Source organism: Haemaphysalis longicornis, unplaced genomic scaffold (assembly GCF_048455015.1).
Source record: "Haemaphysalis longicornis isolate Haplotype H1 unplaced genomic scaffold, Haemaphysalis longicornis Haplotype H1 scaffold_7, whole genome shotgun sequence".
In the NCBI taxonomy this organism is placed as follows: domain Eukaryota; kingdom Metazoa; phylum Arthropoda; class Arachnida; order Ixodida; family Ixodidae; genus Haemaphysalis; species Haemaphysalis longicornis.
In genome coordinates, this window is record NW_027526422.1 from 115,923,034 (window position 1) to 115,941,775 (window position 18,742).

Consider the following 18,742-nt stretch of genomic DNA (forward strand, 5'->3'; position numbering starts at 1 on the left):
AACTCCAATCACCAAACAGCGATATGCGCACGCCAGTTTATTGTGCTCTTTAATTCGCTGTCGTCTGTTTGAACCCTTTGATCCCCACCGCTGATATTTTGGACGGTGCCCTAAGTGTAAAGACCTCTAGTTGTACCTTAGTGGGCGTGATGGTAATCAGCCCGCGGATTTGGGGGGGGGGGGGGGGGGGGGGAATTATGCGTTGCACAGGAACCCTGCCAGTTCGCGCTTGGACTAGTGAAACAGCAAGAAGCAAGTGCTCGAGGTCTGATATTTGTTTTCATTTGGCCAGTTCAAGAGACATGCGGTCGCGGCTGCGACCCCTGTTGGTACAACAGCAGCTGCAGCCGCGAGGGAATTTCTCTTGAACTCTTTTTAACATGAAAGTGTTTTATGCCAGGGTGCATCAAGATCTGACCGGCGTCATATCCGTCACGGAAATGACGTCGCCAGAAAAAGTTCCATTGCCTCGGATGCGCCCGGATACGAGCCACGAACTCTCGCGCCGCAACAGGAGGTACACTGCGCTCTGCCTACTGTATACGAATTCAAGCGCAAGTAGGTCTACCAATGCGCCTTATATCTTTCCCACTGCTTTCTTCATTCAGATGCCGTCTAGGAGAAGCTGCCGACTAGGAGAAGTGAAGCGAAGTAGTTCATCATGACACTAATGAGGGCCGACAGTTGGCGACTCGATGCCAGCGTCTTCGTGTACGTGGGCACCCTCCGCCACCTACTGCTTTCGGTTCCGTTATGTTCGCACGGTTTTCAAGGGGCTGTGGTTTCAGTCGGATTTACGCAATGTTCCGGCGCGTGCAAACCAGTGCCTAACGTTGATGCGACTAACGGTGTAATACCAACGTAATATAAATAGCGATGTGCAAGTTCATTTTGATGCACAATAAACATTTAAATGCTCCTGTGAAGGCGCATTTCACTTTCGTGTTTTACTGATTCCTATGAAAAAGGCATCAACCACACTTTTTTAAGACGGCAGTCTTCCTTGGGCTACTTCAACCCGAAACGTTTTGCCGAGCAACAAGGCAGGAAAATTACCATTAGTAATGAGATACGGAAGGGGTGCGAGTGGACCAAATACCCAGGAACATCCACCCAGCCCTCAACAGGGGTAGACGCAGAGGTCGTGCCACAGCCCTCACCGACAGACACTGAGAGGACCGCGGTGCCCGCTTTGCGGGCGCCGCGGAATACGCGGGAGACGGTCGCTTCGCACTGGGCGTGGTCGACGCCGCCGGCACCACGAGGACCACAGCGAGCGTACGCGACAACGCCGAAGAGGCAGACGAAATTGTCATAGCCATCGCACTGACAGACCAAGGCTGCCCAGGAACTACCCGAAAGCAGAAATTCCACCCATGGCCATCCGCATCTTAGAACGGCCTCCCAGAAAGCCGAAACCCATCGACGAAAAATGAATCCCGTGGTTCCCGGCACATAAAGGCAAGGCATCCGAAACGCACGACAACCGCAATGAGACGGCTCACTATCCTACCGCGCCGACGGCGAAGACCCCCGTCCCTAGTTCAGCCCGAAAGACAGACTCCTCAGTTACAACGAGATCAGCAAAGCATACCGTCTGGTTTGCCCCCCCCCCCCCCCCCCCCCCCCCCCCCCCGGCGACAAGCTGGACAGGGTGCAGGCTGTCATCTTCCCAGAACTACAAACGGGGACCCTGCGTACCCAATTATTGCTACACAAAGTGTACCCCGACACCCACCCGCACGGCAGGCGCAGGATTCGCCACTGGGAGATGGGCACCCTGACGGACGTGCTGTGGAACTGCGCCCAGAAACCCGAGGACGCTAACTCAGCAACGTCGCCTCCACGCATGGGTGCAGCGCTGACCAGGTACGACCACAAGGAGCAACTGTGGGCGGTCCAGCAGGCGCGAGAGGTGGCGGCGAGGCAGGACCCATACCTGTGGAGAAGAAGGGACCAGGCCATTGCGTGCCTCCGGGGGTAACCTAGGCCCGGTCGACGAGCACGCACAACGGCGCGCGCGAGTTCTTCAGGCCACAATGAAGTTCATTCCATCCATCCATTCATGTCGGTCTGTCTGTCCCTTGATTCAGCCTCCCGGCCAAAAGACGAAATAATTCTGAAACGACTAGTTTCTAAAGGCAAATACTTCCCGAACCATTAAATCTCGTTCCATCCTTCATACTCGTCAACGTTTAAGTAAGAACAATACATTATCCATATTTAGGGCAAAATATTACTACATCCCTCGTGTTATAGGCAGTGTTCTTTTAATTACAGATAGATGTGCGCTTGATATTTGTGACAGCAAGCAAAAATACGCCTTGTAAGCAATCTTTCGTCCCAAAAATACACGGGTACAAGAGTGACAAAAGGTTCGAATACAGGGCGCGCGAACAGTGGAACGCGGGAAAATTGAATTAACTTGAGCAAACCTTCACCCTTTTTATCTTGGGAGAAGGGAGACGGAAGAAGTAGAGCCTGACAGGTGGTTTGGAGAGAAGAGAGGCATTTATGTGACAGGGGTGGCAGAAGACGTCCACCGACATTTGCGGTGAAGCTAGCAGATACGCCGTGATGGAGGCGAAAAGCGAAAAACGTTCGTGTGTTCGAGATTTCGACGCACGTTAAAGATCCCCAGGCAGTCAAAATTAATCCGGCGCCCTCCACTACAGCGCGTCTCTGCGGCTGTGTAGCGTCGGCTTAGAGGTGCGTCGACCATCATGAATCAATCAAGCAGATACGCTGCCGTTTTTTTTTTTTTTTTTTTCGCCCTTTACATTTTATCAATGCGACCGGCACAGATTTTTGCGCCGTCAGCCTTCCGTCGAAGGCCTTAAGAGGAAGCCGTATCCCCAGTTTACGGCGTAATATAAATAATCTAGATTATTACAGCATCGCTGCACCGCTTTCTAGTGTCCTTCGATGTCTGTAAACTGGCAGTAAAATCCGCTGTACTTCATAACAAAACGTCATTGTGTACAGTTTAGTGTACGTGGATAGTTTAATGTACGTGGACGGTCTGTTTCGGGAGCATGGGCCCACCGTAACAGACATAAATTCAGACAAGCAACATACACAAACTAATATTACAGCGCGTTCATTAGTAGGAACAGCAATGAACACAGACGATAAAGTGCGGACATTTAACGTTACAAGCATTCTCAAAACACTCGTCAAAGAAGATTAGCGTGAATTTTACTGGTCGTTTAGAGATCATTGTCTTGCTGCGTGGAGAAAATGCCTGCTTCACTGGCGAATCTGGAGCGTTTTCTGATCTTTCGTCTTGTCGATTTCGGCGAAATCAATGAACGGCAGAGGGCTTTGCCTTCCCCTAGCATTAAACCCGAACTCCAAGAGCCCGTCCTTGTCACTCCTGTGTCTCTGAAACCGGAGGCGTTTTCGACGGGTTTCAGATTTCATTGTGATCTGCGGGTGTAGAAACAGACGCGAAATGAAATTGATGTGACTCTTCTTGGCCCCATGCAGTCAATCGTTCGCTGGCATGGCAGGAGTGCTCTCTGGCGTCGTCTGCAGGTCGCGGGACCCCACTTTTTTATTATCCAATTGGGCACGTCGTGGCACGTTTTTCCTGAAGCTGTCGTGGGATCTCTTTTACCGGAGCGTGACTGCGTTTCGGTGGTTGACACGGAAAAGGTGCTCTTGGCCTTAGGTTCCCTTGGTCAAAAAACTTCAGTAAAGAAGAAGGACGTATATGGTAGCTGTGGGGTTGCGTTTTGATTGGGAGAACTTATTGGTGGGCGAGTTGGCACATCTTGAACGCAAAGTAAAAAACTGCGCAATTTGAGACGGCCACAAAAAGGGAGGAAACACAGGACAGGCGCTTCACTGAGTCCTGCATTGCCCGACCTTGATCAACCATCTTAATTTACCATCCCACACCCGCGGGTGCATGCATATCACTGTACATGTGTTGGTGCTTCTTCATCCCGATCGAGTAGCGGGGCGGGGGACGGTGCATGTTTAAACATAGAGCGCTGAAATTTACGAGAAAAACACAGAATAAAGGGGCGAACGGAACGGTTGGTGCGCGGTTGATGCATTCCATTTGTTCCTTTATTTTAACGCGAAGCTTTAAAAAAAAGGGACAAATGGCGCCGCGCGTCAGGGCAAAGCGCGCTGTACGAAAGCCAACTTTCAACACGCTGCAAGAAACGACGACGACGACGATGATGATGATTATTATTATGATGATGATTATGAAATAGATTCTCTAAGCAGGGCTGATCTTTGCCTTTGGAGTGAGCTGGCTAAGTTGAAGTGGACTTTGGCTTTTGACTTTGGAAGTTTGGATTTCGGACTTTGGGACAGTGGATTTGGGACTTTAGCTTTGACTCAGGTTGCATAGGAGATTGCTTCGCGTTTTAATCATCCTTCTCTCGAGAAAGGGGATTTGATTTTTGTGTTTTTCCGTTCATCCCTTTATTCTGTTTGTCTCATAAACATGGGCGCTCTACGCCTAAATACGTATCGATACCAACTATCCCAACACCAAGGCTTACGTAGGGTGCGGTGGCAACGTCAAGTACTTCGGGCAGAGTAAAGCTGCTGGCGCAGGGGTACAGTTGATGGTGCACGGTGCGGTGCCGAGGCACAAGTTTCTGCGACTTGTATTTGCACTTCCCGAAAAAATACCACCCTGCAGCAAGATGAAATGGGGATGTTTATTGCCATCTTGTCGCTCGTGGAAAGGCTAATTAATGCCGTGCACTTGCCTGCAAGCATGACCAAGGCGGCCAGACAATTGCCGTGTCAGCTTGTTTGAGATTTGATGGCTCCTTGAGCAAAGTTACCGTTGACTGGATCCTGAATAACACTACGCGTATCTATGGCACGCGCTGAGTAAGAAAATGCATGGCACAACAACATCATTACCTAAGCCACGCTCTACTTGGCTACATGGAGTACGAATGGTGCGGTTAACGAGCAACGCTGTGTCTCATCGATGACGCTCAAACCATGCGGCAGGCGGTGCGAAAGCGTTTGATCTTGAAAGTACTATCAGCAGCACGGAAGGACATGACGGTGGACGGTAAACAAAAACTGGTACTTGCACGCACTGAGCGCCTTAGGTGATTTGGTTGCTCCGGAATTTTCCTTTCAGTAAAGGCTGCCTCAAGGACGGTTCTCCTGTTCTACCCTTTTTATAAACGGCGGACCTTACACAGTGCTTTAGGAGAGTATTCCTTTTAACAAATCATCCAAAAATATAAGTTGTATCACTAATTTTGTGCACCAAAATAGATAAACGTTTCGCGCAACTGAAAGCCACTGGCTGTCACTTTTAAAGCAGCGCTTGACGCTCAGAGGCAGCTTTTTTGGTTATGTGGTGCCCAGCATTGAGCAGAGGACTGTAAATGTAGAACGCCTGTATTCATACGTAGAAAGCCTGTAGACAAGGGAGTTTTTGTTTCAAGAAAACTCTGCAGCCGTGACTGAACCGGCGACTTTTGTGCTAGTAGCGCGCTCTGGTCGATGTCGGCACTTCGTAGGTATTAGTAGAATAAATGGCTGGGATTTAACACTCCTAAGCCTCAATATCATGAGCGAAAGCAGAGATTATGCACACAGTGTTTCGTAACAGCTTGCCTTTGCTTGAGATTTCGCACATTTATCTTGAGATTTCATCTAGCTATATTTACTGAATGATTGGATGGATCCATTCGCTTGAGCTAAAGAGCACGCGCAGACAACCGAGCAGGCGCAGCATCGTGGTGATACTACGGTTACAAGCGCAATTTCCTTGAACATATGGCCTCGTGCAGCTGAGACTGTGTTCCAGAAGAGTGAGTCGATAAAAATTAAAAAACGCAGATTGCCCACCGGCGGCTGAAGGCGACGCGATGAATGAACTTGAAAGACCTAGCATACTAAAGCTTTCGCTTTAAAATTGATGAAATTCTTATGAAAAGTCACGGTGCGAAAATTTAGGGTAGTGATGATAACTTAGGAACCTCAGCTAATGGAGGGCACGAAACCCTGCACGCAATGGCTGCGCACAATGGCTGCCGCAATGGTTGACTGAGCAAGAAAAGAGTCTGGTCGTGCTTCATGAATATATGCATCTTCCTCTCTGATGATTGTGACCTGGCTCAAAAAAATGCACAACGGAGTCGAAGCAGCGGTAAAACCAGTGCTTCAGATAAAATAGAGAACCTTCGCTCGGCTATGGTGGCGCTGACCACTATTTTAGTAAGCGAGGGGAAAGCTAAAGAAAAACCCGTAGCCGTAATTCCAGCATATAAACCCAAAAACGCCATTATTCTTGAACTGTCTCAAAGAAAACCTAAAAACACGACCCAGAAACATACAGAGGCAGCTGCTCTTTTACCAAATGCAGCTGGGCGTCGTACACATCAGCCGCGTTAACAAAAATGCGGAATTCCGCAGATTTGGCTTTCAGCTTACTGCCTGCGACCCCAATCTCGCTATTTTCTTGACATGTTCGACCTGATTTCTTCTCGTTAGAAAATTTAAAAACACAGGCCCGGAGACAGGAATTTTTTTTTTTTTTTGTACACTGGAAATGCCGTCACAACCACCGGTTGTTATTTTGCTGTAAACCATAGTTCTTAGGCTTAGGACCCGATTTTAAAAAAATGAACGCTGCTTGGACTAACTGTTACTCTCTCAAAACAGGCTATGCTGAGGAAAAATAAATGCATTTCTTTTCGTAAAAGATCTGACATTGTACTTTTTACCACAATAACCAAACAACCTTCGTAATGACCAGACAGAGCTCTTAACCCGCTGCAATAGTTGCCAGCATTTAAATGTTGAATTGCGACGCACAATACGTCCAACACAATCTATTTATTCCCCGCTTTTATATATTGGCAGCCACAAGGTCACATATACAGCGCCTTCTGACACCTTCCGGAAAGTGTTTCGACAGAGAGCAACCGAGGCGCTTGCTAAGACAGCAAGCGTAGCTCGACTTTGAAGAATGGGCGGCCAGCCGCAGTTGCGCAGTACTAATTGTCGCCTAATCGATCTTCGAACACATCGCATTCCTCCGTGGTACAAGAAATAAAAGAAAAAAAGCTGTGGTAAAAAGTGCATAAATTTCAGCTGCCCTGGGTTAGAATTTAACCATAGAAATTTCCACGAAGGTTTAAGGAACGATTCCCCCGTTTAACCCAGGCTGGCCGCGGGGGTAAAAGCAGAGACTTCAAATGCATGTAACAGGGACAAACTATCCAATCTCGCGGCGCATGCAAAAACAAGGCGAGAACAGCTTGCAGGCAAATGGCACCGTCGATAAGCGGCCTCTTTAGGGCGGCAGCCGGCGCCTCGGGTCAGAAGTAAACCGAAAGAAACGGCAGAGACTGCGTGTCTCCGCGGGACACGTTACAGTGCGTCGAGTTTCCTCACCGCGTGCGGTGAACGCCCAGAGGTGAATTATCGCGACCACATTACGGGATCGAACGCGGCTTAGCACCGCTCCGGCTTGTTCCTCGCTTTCTCGCTGACGCCGCGGTAAAAGAACGACAAATAAAACGCCACCCCGAGGGAGACCAGTAACACAAAAAAAACTACGAGTTACAAACCGCTTTCTCTCGTGGCTTGTCAGTAGCCGAGAGCGGCTCGCTTTCCCATGTCGCGAAGTCGTCGCGTTAAGCAGATTCGGCTTGACGGTCACGGATATGGAGACGTTCGGCATCTTGTGTGTGTGCACGGCCATGCGTGATGGTGAAGAGAGCGATATTTGGGCAAAGATGCAGTGGTTCATCGACAAAGGATCTCGAGCAAACTAGGGTGAGTGCAGCGTTCGAAAACGTTCCGCCGTTTCCTTTGGCCTTGTCCTCGGGGGTCTCTTGACGCGATGCGACAGTCTGGAAAGATTAACGCTTTATAGGGCATAGTAGTTGTTGCACTGGAAGTGCTAATGCCCTAAGTAACTATGATGATAGTCAGGAAGGTAGTCAGTTGAATAACTGAGCTCAATAGCAGAGCAACAACCTTCGTCTCATGATTGTTATTTTTTTACGATAACATTCCGCAAGGTACTGTCAGCATGGAAGAACTCAAGCGGTAGTTTATTTTCTGACGCAGGAAATGTGGTCGCCAGAGTGTTCTCTTGGTGGTACCGAGTTTTAAGAGCAATTTATATTGAAACAAACAAATCTGTCTTTCCTGTAATTTAATGGAAAAACCAATGGTAGCCCAGTGGCTCGGCCAATAGCTATGCAACTACGCAAGATATGCCCTTAACGTCGCGAAAATCGTCCGATTTCAAACATACTCCATTGAAAAGTGTGGTCTTCAGACCGTAGTAAAGATGTTAATGTTGATCACTACCTTCTATGTCAGAAAAGGAGAACTACAAAGTGCCGAGGAGCAAAGCAGCCAAACGGACTGTTAATTTTTTGCTTATTCATTTATTTACAAATACTGCTTGCAGTACTGCTGCCATCCTAGGAGAGTGGCTATTGTATTTGCGTTAGTTGTAATATTCCAGAACAGTTTATATTAGTGCACTGAACAATACCTTCTGATACCGCGTTGTTCCATCATTCATTTGTACGAGAAAATGTGTTATCTGCAAACATTCTACCAAATAAAGTAAGGACGTACGGCTTTCCAGTGATTTCATCTCACTGATCAAACTGGTGTGGAATGACCATACATACCGCTAGATAAACGAATTGTACTACTATACAAAAATTAAAACTTTTAAGCCTTGCAGCCTGCCGAGCTAGGCGGAGGTTTGGTAAACTTAGCTATTTTTAAGGAACGTTTTAAGGATTCGATGTAATTAAAATAATTTTGTACTGGATTTTCATGTAATTCGATGCAAACAGAAGATGCCCTGTTTTATATAATGTCTAATTCGTGACAGTTCCTCCAACAATAGTAACGTCGCATGCAGCTGCTGGTTGTTATATAGAGAAGTGTAAAGTCTTATACGCAGCCATTGCGCAACAGGGCTGACTATCTTTAGCCCATTCGGCAAAATGAAGCAAAACCTGTACGTGCTAAGGCTGTCAAAGATCACACGTTCGCTAAATCCACAATTCTTGGCCTACTAGCTGGCAGTAAAAGCGGTGGGGCGAGCGGCCTTGGCGGATCCTGATTTTAGTAGCTGAAATTCAAAACAGCGCAAAAAAGACGGGACAAGAAACGACGGCACACGGCGCTGACTATCAAGTGGTCGGTTTATTCCGCGGCTTGCGAAATATACCCAAGAAAGGAAGGCGAGAAGGAATCATAATAAAAATGAAGTGCATCCAGCAGTACACATAGTACACAAGATCTATATACGTGCATTGACCAAAAAGTTAGCAATGCTGATACAGCGCAGCGATATAAGACGTGGCCAGAAGCGCGATGCAATTAAGGCAATCCTGAGCAGTGCAGCTTGGTGTTTTTATTAATCCAGATAGCGGATTTCCTTCCCTCGTAATTCAATAAAAGCCTTACTGACACAGTCGCCGCCTGCCTTGTGAATGAGGCAAGCTTCATAACTCACGTTCGCAGTGACCCCTATATGTTAGTGCAACACGCGTACGTTGAATCTGGGCGAGCACCCGTGGTCATGACAATGTGTGGCCAGTGGTTGTTTTTAGTGTGTTTGCATGTTCGCTTAGACGATAGTTTAAACAGCGAACGGTCGGACCAATGACTTCTTGGTGCTTTCCGAGTGGGTGACTGGTGACTTGGACGAGCATGTGCAGCGCAACAGGAACATTTTCGAGACCACCCTAGCTGGTCTCGTGCTTAGAAGGGAACTTCTTTCGGACAATGAGCTGCGGTTTTTGGACCTCCTCCTACATTTCAGGCCAAGCTATGTTGCAAGTAGGAAAAGCCTACTTCCGTTCTCGTCTGCCCATTCCAAAATCGTGAAACGGAGCATTGCCTTGGGTGCTTTAAGGGGCTCCCTAAAGTGGTCTTGCCCGCATGAAGTAGAGGCCAGTTTCGATTCGCAGGTTGCGAGGATCTTGTCGGCAGGCTTCCCAGCTGCCTTCATACGTGACTGAGCTGAGGTGATGCTAGGGCAAATTCACAGGCGCAGAGAAGCTGGATCTGTGAAGGACAGGCCGGCAAGAATCGCTGTCGTCCCCTACATGCATGAGGTTTCGCACATGTTGAAAAAAGGTAACGGGACGCGCAGGGCTTGGAGTAGTGTTATCTGCACCAAGCAAACTGGGTGGCCTTTTCAGGCGAGAGAACACAAATGAGCCAAAGGGAACCTTTTGCGTGAAACACCACACAAAATCCTACGTAGAATTTAGGTGCTCCGTTGTGTATGAAGTTCCTCTGTCCTGTGGGAAGACCTATATTGGTCCGACCGCGCGGTGTTTAATCGATCGTCTCAGCGAGCATGCAAACGCAATAAAATCAGGCACTGGCAGAAACCTTGACACACATTGTTACGACCACGGGTGTTCGCCCAGATTCCACGGTACCCGCGTTGCACGAACATATAACGGTCAGCGCGAGCGTGAAATTTATGAAGCTTGCCTCATTCACAAGGCAGGCGGCGACTGTGTCAGTAAGGCTTCTGTTGAATTACGAGGGAAGGAAATCCGCTATCTGGATTAATAAAAAAACACCAAGCTGCACTGTTCAAAATTGCCTTTCATCGCCTCGCGCCTCTGGCCACATGTTATTTCGCTTCATTGCTAACTTTTTGGTCAATGCACGTATATAGATCTTCTGTTCTCTGTGTACTGGTAAATGTACTTCATTTTTATCATGATTCCTTCTCGCTTTCCTTTCTTGGGTATATTTCACAAGCCGCGGAATAAACCAACCAGTTGCTAGTCAGTGCCGTGTGTCGTCGTTTCTTGACCTGTATTTTTGCGCTGTTTCGAATTTCATTTAGTATGCACCAACTAGCCCAAACCACCGTTCTAACGCGGATTTTAGTATGCTGCTGTGTCTTGTCTGACAACCGATGCATGGGGAGAGCATGCACGCCTGTTCGTCTCTTCCTTTTTCGTTACGCTTCGTAGAGGATAGGGTGATCGCTTAACTAAGTAGGAGCGGTGCGCACCTGTTGCTACATTCGGATTTAATTGTGCATGATGTGTGGCCCCTGTCTCGCATTGTGAGCGACGAAGGAATCGAGGTCCCTATCGCCGATGACGTAGCCGTCACAGAGCCATCATTGTAAACGTGAGTGTGGCCTCTGTATTTGTTGTTAATATGCTCCAAGGAAAACAACTTTAGAGCAGGGGCTGGTATATCCGCCTTCCGCTTAAATCTAGGTACCTTGGTGGCAATTTTCACTGGAGGAAATAGCCACGGAGGGTAAAGATAAGAGGCTGAAGGCTGATACTGGGAAGGCGGATCGTGCTGTACTTGACAGACCCACGCTGCAGCAAAGGATGCCCATGTTGCCTTGCCACTACGCGCAGGCGCGTGCGAAGTTGTTACATTGCCTTCATAGCAGTGGGCGGAAGCCGTATGCTCTCTGCCATGGTTCCCACTATGGAGATAGTCTTCGGGACACCAAGACATAACCTCAGTATTCTGACTTGCAAACTCTCTTGCATTTTAAAATTCCTTTCGGAGAGAGAAGTCCGGGCTCGGAGGCTATCAAGCAGCAAGTCTTCGCAGAGGGCGTCGTGTAGCCTTAAAAGAGAGCTGACGCTACATCCATGAGTGCTGTTGGAAAGCATGCCGAAGATGTGTGCGAATGACGTTAACTTCTTTTTTAAGCTTTGGATGTGCGGCGTCCATACCAGATGGCGATCGAAGATAAAACCCAAACTCCTGTGACAGGTGACATAAGGTATCGGTACGCCTCAGCTGTTAACTGGTAATTTGAGACGTGCCGCTTTGTGAAGGCGATTGCGGCGCACTTGCCTGGTGATATATTAAGGCCACGTCTCGCGAGAAATTTCTCAATCGAGCTTACTGCACGCTGCAGCCTCGACTGGGGCACACGCCTGTTGCGGCCCGAGCACCATACTTATATTATCAGCGTTCATAGAGATTTCAACCGATTTCGGCATACATCCCTCAGGGCCAATCATCGAAATATTAGAAAGAGTCGGGCTCAATACCCCATCCTGAGTGACACCGCGCGTCACGTTATGTAGGGATGTCTCACCATCCGCTGCAGACATGTAGATGCTCCTATCAGAGGGGTAATCAGACATTTAGTCGTACATCCGTCCCTCGAAGCTTACAGACCTCATTGCTGCCCGGACAGCTGCATGGAAAACACAGTCATATGCCTACTTGATGTCAATGAAGACTGCAATGGTAATGTTTCATCAGATCTTTGCGGGATTCACGTGTTGCAAGGGCAACACGCGAAGTTTGTCAATGCTGCTCCGGCTCTTTCGGGAGCCCGACATGGACGACGAATATACGCTTCTGTCAGTGAGATCCTAGTCTAAGCGAAGCAGCACCATCTTCTGCATGAGCTTACTGTTGAAGCTTAGAAGCGCAATAGGTCGATATGAATCAACAGTCGTGGTGTCTTTAGCACAGTGCGAGCGTGCTTCCACCCAGGCTCAAGACAGCCGGTCTGCCTGTAGCGATTGAATATTGACGAGAGCCACCGCTTCGCTTTGGCGCCTAGATGACATAAAACCGCATAACGTATCCCGTCGGGGCCCTGAGAAGAGGTTTTGTTAACTGAGCACAGAGCAGTTTCAAGTTCTGCCAAGAGAATGGTTCATCCATGTAGGGTGTGTTCGGTGATGGGTTCGTTACCCTGGAAATGATCGTTGTTAAAGACCCCGGTGCGGCAGTAACTTTAGCGCAAAAGGCTTCAGCAACATTTAAGACGCTTACCTTCATTATCGAACAAATAAAGTTAAAAGGGAGGGTACAACTGAGCATTCGGTGACGGAAACCACGCACTAAACTCCATATCCTTGTGAGCGGCTTCCTAGGGTCTAGCTTCGAACAAAAAAACACCCATTCATGTTTGGCAAGCTTGTTCAAATGCCTCTGTATGAGCTTTTACGTGCGTCTGGCTTTCCGTATGTCATCTACTGCGGAAGCCTTCCGCAAGTTTCTGCCATTCTACAGATCGCCCTGAGATTTTCATACTCGACGTCAGCCACTGTATACTCCTTGGGCAGGATTGCGGTTTTGCTACACGACGTCCGGGTTTTTGTGATGTTGTTACTAGCGTCGTCGTATGACGAGAAATCCCCAGCGCTTGTTTTGACTGCTGTGGTGAGGTTACCCCAGTCGACAAATTGCACGAAAAACTTACGGGGACCAGCAGGCAAACCGTCGGCAATAATGTAAGTTGGTACATGGTCGCTTCCATGAAACTCAATGTCTGCATACCAGCTTGTGGTCGTTGATAATGCTGTGGAAACCATCGCGACGTCAATGGCACTTTACACCCACGCTTGGCTCAAACACCTAGAGTCCACGCCGCTTTACAAGTACGCCAACGTCGTCATCGACTGGGACCGGCTTACGCAGTCCCCTCAACGTTATGCGCGCTATAAAATGCGGTCCCTATAAAACGCGGTTCATCAACACCAGTTGATGAACGCAGCTCTGCGTACCCGGATAGCCTTAAATCTGTGGAAAGTCGGGACTTCGAGATGGCAATAACAGGGAACTGGTGTTTTTAAACAAATCTGCGGAATTCTGGAAGCTGCTGATAAACTCCACATGCATTCCATTGGAAAATTTGCTTTTTGCCGAATTTGCTACACAGTGTGGGAACGTGTAGTGATGGTTGCCGCTGCCGCCATTGTACCAATAGGGGCCAAACGAAGTCGATGAGCGTCACGACAGCTTTGGCCAGCGGAGTGGAAAAAGAGTTGAGAAAGAGACGCACAGCTTCCACGATGTAGTAGATTGCAGAACCAAGTCCTGCCGGGTTACGTTCAGCTTGCGACTCGCGTTGTCCTTCCATGGAGGCAGGGGAAGAACATCTAGAAGACCTAGCAGCAGGGTTTGGTGTGACAACTGGTGTTGACGCCGGCGCCCCTGTAGTCGTGGACATTGGTGCTGCTCTCGGAGCTGGTGCTCTCGGAGCCTCTACTGAAGCCAGAGGAGGTGTAGCCGCAGGAGCAGGCGCCACCGTGGTAGCTGCAGTTTCAGCTTTTAACCGTGCTGCGCGTTGTAGGAATGGTAGGACAAGTCTTTATCCAGGTCCATAGAGATAGGCTTGTGTCCTTCTTGTTCTTGCCTTCTTGAAGATTTCTTGTGTCCAGCAGCATGCTGCTCTTGTACAGCTGCTTTCGCAGACCTATAGTCAGTCTTGTGGACTAGACTGTGTTTGTAGATCGTCTGCTCGTCCTGGCGAGCAGAGCAGCTTTGAGGGGTACCTTCATGCTTCATCCTGCGGTTAGCACAGAGACTCCAGGCGTTGCTCGTGGTAGGGTCGTGGTTCCACCACACCGAGTGCATCACGTTGCCAAGCTGGCATACCTCGGAAACATGGCCGAACGGCAGATATTTTGTTCACCGCCTTGGCATTTCAACATATGCGTAGAGGGGGTACGTGTGCGTAGCCTATGATGACGTGTTCTGGGGTTGACTCTGTGGCAAATACCGTGCACACTTCCGGAGGTTTCGCTGTACTGAGCATTACTATTGCGCTAAGAAGTAACCAGCAATTTCTCGCGTGGAGGTGATCGTGCAGTTTACGATGACAACGAGCTGTGGAGTAGCTGAACACGCGAAGTAAAATTGAAGTTACTAGTGCTGAAGAAAACTGTTCTGCCAGTACAAAATGGCCGCAAACGAAGCAATAAAATGCTGCCGCATCTGGTTACTAAACAAATATGATTGTTTCCCCCATTTCCCAGTCTGCTGCCACATCTGGTTACTAAACAAATATGATTGTTTCTCCCAATTCCCTGTCGATTTTCCGTAAGTGCGCTATTGTGAATTCTTTTCGGCACTGGTGGCGTTTTGTTATGATAGCTGATGATCAGTGTCTCACAGCTCCGCGATGTGGCGCTATGCTGCTCCAACGTGAGGGCGGTCGTTTGATTGCAGCACCTCAAGTAGCTTGCTGAATTAACAGGTGGAAGTACGGGTGCAAGTGATCCCATGGACGCATTACTAACCCTACTATGTACATTTCTTGTTATTTAGCAACGCACGGAGCGTTTAATTTTGGTTATGTTGATATTGAGCAGGATTAAAAGCAACGTTGCTATATTAAACAGCGAGCACAATTGTTTAGTTTCATTTTTCGTTAGCTTCTTTAAGAAGCTTACCGCTGATATCTTCCCGACATTTTTTTTGTCCCCATAGCTGTTGTTCAGAGCTACAACTGATGTTTCGGTGGTGTTTCTGTTGCTGTTGCTCCTGTTTGGTTCATGCTATTCCACGACTTTTACTGTCCATGCAGATATAAGAGAGAGAGAGAGAGAGAGAGAGAGAGAGAGAGAGAGGGGGGGGGGAGAAACGCAAGAACGAAAGGAATGAATAAAGGCAGAAGAAAGAGAACGAAAGACAGAAAGACAGGGAGAGAGAGAAAGAAAGAAAGAAAGAAAGAAAGAAAGAAAGAAAGAAAGAAGAAAAGAAAGAGAAATGAGCGAATCAACTAAATAAAGACAAGAAAAAGCACCAAACAAGAAAGAACATAAATTAATTTAGGCGTCGGCATGCGTTTAAACATGTCTCCTTACGGGAAACTGAGCTGCTCATGTTTGCGGGCAACGACGTTAACAACGTAACGGCGCTTCAAGAATCACGTGTCTTAAGGCAGCCAGAATAGCTACCAGTGCATGCTTTCCGAGCTATGTCTGAACCGATGTACAAAAGTGCTCGATTACTATGTCGAACATCAAATATCAGAAAACCACACCGCTGTCGAATAAACGGCGCACAGAGATCACCGCCGTACAACTGAATCGTGCCGTAACTCCTCCGTTTCGTTCCTGACGTATGAGGCCATACCTCACCCCGCCGAAAAGAAAAATAACATTTCTAGTTAGTTGTCACTTGTGAATCCCGCGATTGCGTTTCAATGAACTTCGTCGATGCGGAGAAGTGGCACGATAAGCCGGTGTCCTTGTCGCTCTGTTTTGATCTCTCTCTCTCTCCCTCTTTCCACTATAACCTGTCATGTCATTACGACACGCACGCAGCCGAAGACGTATTCCGCTTTGGTTGCCGGCACGTGTTACCACAAACAGCCACATCTCCGAGAAGTAGCAGCCCGGGAAGAACCTATCGGTGCTTCCCCGACCGTAAGAGGGGGCAAACTCGCTTTGGTTGTGTTCCGGGAAAAGCCCCCATTCGGTCGCAAGCCTGCGCGAAGTGAAACAACGAGTCACCTTGGTCCCTCCTCTCTCTTACTCGCCGGAAAACAGACCAGAATGGCGATTCCCCGCGCCGTTTACCATCGCTCACACCCTACTCTTTCCACGCGGCGCACGCTACGAGCAGCTGTTAGGGCGGGAATGTAATACAACTCACATGTCCCTCTTGCTGCGCCCCATTGCGGCCCTGGGCACACCCAGGCCACGAGGAGACTGGTTTGCACTTTCGCTCAGCTGTGGCAACGCGCAATTCCGCGGCGCCACATTTGAAATCTCCAACGGCATGGCAGAACAACCCTTTCCGAGCAGCGTATATTGTCGCCGCTCGGATGCACCTAAACCTCTGTCGCTTAGTGTCGAGCGATGACTTGTGGTTGACTGTGTGATCGCAGGGATAGGCTTGTTTTGTAGCTTCGCCACGGCGTCGATGTTGGTTTTACCATGCGAGGAACACCAGATTTCGTGAGTACGAGATATATTTTCCAAATAACTGAAAACTGTTGAAATATTTCCGTTTCTCAGTAAGTTGTTTTGAAAGCGTTTTCGTGTCACGAGCCTGACCCGTCTGACTCACCGCGTTTCGCGTATTTCCTGCTAGTTTTTACGTACCCTTAACTTTGCCCTTCTTCGTGGGTTTAATTTCCCGCTTCTCCTTATGCTGAGATAATCATCCCTCATTGGGGCCTGCATTGTTGTGCACGCGACAGCAAGAACTTTAAATTGCTATTCGTTAGCACGTAGCGCATGGTCGTGACTTTGCATTTGTGCCAACCCGCCGGTATATCTGGTGAGAGCTTAAAAAACGACTTTTCTATCTCTGTCCTAATTCTGCCGAACGGTTTTGTCTGTAATCGCCGCAGAAAACCACGCGAAATAGAATCTGGTACCAAATTTAAAAACGAAGCATGTAAAGTTACCGGTTAGAATAAGTTCGTTTTCTAGCGAACTCGTGATCCGAGTAAAGCCAATGTGAAAGATGCATTTTACAGTAACCCAGTACGGAACAGGCTAAAATATTGAGGAAAAACAATAACTGCGAACTGAAAAAAAAAAGCTTGGTATCTTAAAGGAGCCATGAAGAGAAAATACAACTTCGTTTAATTTGAAACAACTAGGACTCAGTATCTCGCTCAGTTCCATTACAGCCACAAAAGATGTTTGTTAACGAAAAAAAAAAGCAAGAAGTATTTAAAAACTTTCAAATTTTGCACCACAGTGACGTGTTATGAGCAAGAATGACGTCATAAGGGCCAACAATAAAACATAATTTTCGGTGCGTTAACTCCACGATAGCATTCAAGTGATGCGGTCAAATGGAACTAGAGGCCCCATTACAGACGTCCAGTCATGTGTCGTCGCGACAGGTCAGTTAGGCGGCCGCCAATCGCACAAACAAGGTTCCGTGACGTCATAGAAAAGTTGCGGGAAATTGGCCTGGGGGTCGCGACTGCTTCACACGTTTTCTTTAATATCTACGTTATTTGTTCGAAGATTGCGATGATATTGGTATCATTGTTATCGGAACTAAGCAATCTCTCTAATAAACCCAACTCGTATTTTGTCTTCATGGCTCCTTTAAGGAACCCGTCGTGTCCGGGAAGAGTTATATTCCCATATATGCTTTGCTGCCTGTTCCCGTCTTCCGCAAACACGCCATTGGTGATAACGAGGACGACGTAGACATCCCGATTCCCTTTTTTACAATACCCACGCCTTCCCTTCAACAGGTCCAAGGTTTCCTTTGCGCCAAACAATATTGATATGTATGAACCTTGCAACCAGTATTAGTTATTGAGATAGTTATTTGCACTTATATGCTTCTTGGCCACTTAAAGAGACATAGACGACAATTAGTACGTTGGTTTCAAACAAGTCTGATTTTCTCATAGACATTTTAGCCTGGAGCTGGTGCCAAAAAATGCCTTAATTAAGGATAAATGGCTAATCAAACAACGCATTTACGTTCGTCACTTCTCTCGCTACGATTCCGTGACGCAAAAAGCGGCTGTCTCATCTTGTGTTCGGCGCGATAAACCGGAAGCAGGCGATCGGCTGCGGTGATGTACAGCTCCATAGAACCGACCTAATACAACGCTACCACGTACCAAGTGGTTTCGTCAGTTTCGGTCATATCAGTTGTGCTTTCCCAAGCTACTACGCCCTTTGCTTCTCCGGATCACTAAACAAAACGTTCTTCAGGGGACCAGTGCACGGTATTGGCACTTTGTTGACGAAAAGCATACTGTCCTTTTTTGGGCTGCGTGACGGTTGCGTCGAACCAACCGCTGGTACGCAACACGCCTCCTCAGACAGTGGTATCGGCGCATGCGTGGACGAGTAGCGCTGTCCAGCGGCAGCCTGGGAAGAATTTACGTCCGCGAGACGTTCCGTACGCTTGAAAGTACTGACCTGGTCCAAAATTGGTGAACCTTAAATATGCGCTACCGTGTTTTTATTTTTTTGTGTGTGATGCAGAAAAAGCACGCTGAGAGTCCTAATAAATTTGGCTATAC

At 48.0% G+C, this 18,742-nt stretch overlaps 1 protein-coding gene across 4 annotated transcripts in view; it reads left to right on the forward strand.

Annotated features, from left to right (window-relative positions):
- Positions 1-18,742, forward strand: part of LOC144146851 (monocarboxylate transporter 12-like) — a 74,827-nt gene that overhangs the window by 25,334 nt on the left and 30,751 nt on the right. Inside the window, exon 1 of one of the 4 annotated variants that reach the window (XM_077678802.1) lies at positions 7,756-7,779. The exons of 2 other annotated variants lie outside the window; for them this stretch is intronic. The gene's annotated coding sequence lies outside the window, so the exon portion shown is untranslated. Of the gene's footprint in view, positions 1-7,755; positions 7,780-16,359; positions 16,692-18,742 lie in introns of those variants that run through there. One more of the 4 variants, XM_077678798.1, reaches the window with a different exon arrangement.